Source organism: Drosophila busckii, chromosome 3L (assembly GCF_011750605.1).
Source record: "Drosophila busckii strain San Diego stock center, stock number 13000-0081.31 chromosome 3L, ASM1175060v1, whole genome shotgun sequence".
Classification (NCBI taxonomy): domain Eukaryota; kingdom Metazoa; phylum Arthropoda; class Insecta; order Diptera; family Drosophilidae; genus Drosophila; species Drosophila busckii.
In genome coordinates this window covers 10,478,100-10,480,425 of record NC_046606.1, presented here as the reverse complement: position 1 = coordinate 10,480,425, position 2,326 = coordinate 10,478,100, and positions in this window count along the sequence as shown.

Here is a 2,326-nt window from a genome sequence, read left to right as displayed (position 1 = left end):
CGCTGGCTTAGCGCAAAAGCAGTGCAGCATAGTTGTTAGTTAGAAAATTGTTTGCTTTTATTTATTAATGAACGAGATAAATAGTTGGATAAACATGAGATCCTTCAATTCAAATAATACTTGATCTACTGAGCACTTGGCTACTGTCTTGGCTTATCTTAACTAATGCATCTCATTTAGAAAGCAGACCGTTAGACACTTGGCATCCTTACGGTAAAACTGAAACTTATCAAAGTGAATGGATCTACACCTACAGCTCAAGTCGACGCGTGCCTTTAATCAATTGCTGCTTTGGCTTAGACTGCTGCATCATCTAAATATCTTAGACAGAGACCCACGCGTAGCTCAAGCGCAGCACGTGGTTAGAGCTCCCCGAAGGGCTCAAGTGCTTGCATCTGCAGCACATGCCACACTTCATTTGGCTGAAGATGAAGAAGAGTCGTAGATCGTTTATCGCAGCATCTCTTTGGAGCCATTAGACAAAGCAAAGATGACCCAAAAAATGTGTGTTAAAATCATTTTTAATGATTTCGTTTTAGGCGTTTTTTTATTTGCCTCTAATATGTTGCTGGAAAAGAGCAAAGCGAAGCGACAAGCTGTGCGCCGGTGAGTGCCACCCAGCAGCTCCTGTGTTGCCACTAAAACTTCAACTCGACGCGCAATTAAAACTTTTCATGCACATCAACTTTCACTCAAGCGTGTTGCGGGGCTGGGCGGGGGGCACTCTAGTGAGTGACAGCGTCAGCGGCAGGCTGCCCTTTGTGGCACCAGCACGCCCCAACTGCAACTACTCGTCTTTGCAATCAGCGTAGAAATATAAAACACAAAAACATAAAGAAAATAATATTTTTCTAACAACGACGGGCAATCAGCCAGCGCGCGAGTCCCCAGATGCAGCGCAAACAAATTTTCTGTGAAACAGAGATCTTGAAAAAATGATAATTTTCAAGCAGCAAACGACGCACAGAAGCAACAACAACAACAACAGCAGCAGCAACATGAGCGGCAAACGCATGTCAAGTCGGCTCATGCCACAAGTCGGTGGCACAAGTGTCAAGTGCTTGAACTATAGTTGTGACTCTGCCTGCTGCTGCTGCTGCTGCCTCTGCGGTGCATGTTTTTGGGTTTCATGCCATTTGGCAGGCGAGGCATGCCGCATGCTGCTCGCCTTCAAAATCTTTGGTTAAATGCCTTTGGCTTGCTCATGTGTGTGACAACACTTGAGGCCACACTCGAGCCCTGCCTGTCACATGCGCTCCCCAAACTGCTGCTCAACACATAATTCAAATCGAAATGTGCAACAAGTTTTTCCACACATTCTCTATGTGGCAATCACTGGCAAACAATACTCTATAAATATATTTATGTAAAAAAGAAAATAACATAAGATGTAATTTCACTAATATTTTGTTAAATACTTTACTTTACTTTATTGTATATCATATCATGCACCAAAATGTAATTTTATATGTCACACAATTTGCAAATTTGAATGCAGCTTCTTTGAGTTGCATCTCTCGAGTCAACAAAAGGCACGAAACTCTGCAATCGGCCACTGTTTCGCTAACTTACAGCTGTTCACAGATTGATATTAAAATGCAAAATATGTACATCGTTTTGTTATTAAGTAGTGTGTACAACATACATAGGCTGCTGATGTAAAACACAAGCTTTGGCTCTTGATGTACATAGCAACAATTGGTGTTAACGCAACTGTTTGCTCTTGATGTAACAACCTTTTGTTATTGATGTATTTATGTTATTGATGTCAATAAAATAAAGTTACATCATTGTATTTTGGATTACATCAGCAACCAACGGTTATTGGACTGCACGGCAGCAACCATTGATTGCAACAATTGCAGTCCAATAATCGTTGGTTGCTGCCGTGCAGTCCAATGGTTACTGATGTGGTTTTGGCTGCTGATGTACAACGTATTCATTTTTCTTGATGTAAAATTCTTTTGTTATTGATGTAACTGCGTTGTAACAAAATCAAATTGATTGCATTGGCTGAATCGGATTATTAGCCATAACTTTTTTAAAATCATCGGATTGTTTTGAAATTATATGTTGCGTTATGCTGTATTGATTGCAAAAAAATAAAATTACATCATTGCATTTTGGGATTTTAAACTTTCAAAATTTTTTCATTTAAGTAAGTAACACTGCATTTTTTTTTGCCAACAAATCGAAAATCTTAAGACGTTCCAAATTTGAATGCAGTTTATTCTCAGCATGAATGCGGGAATTTTTTTTTAGCTGACTTATAAGCTATGCAAAGTTTTGAAATTAAACCAAATAGTTGCTCTTCAGCATTGGTTTC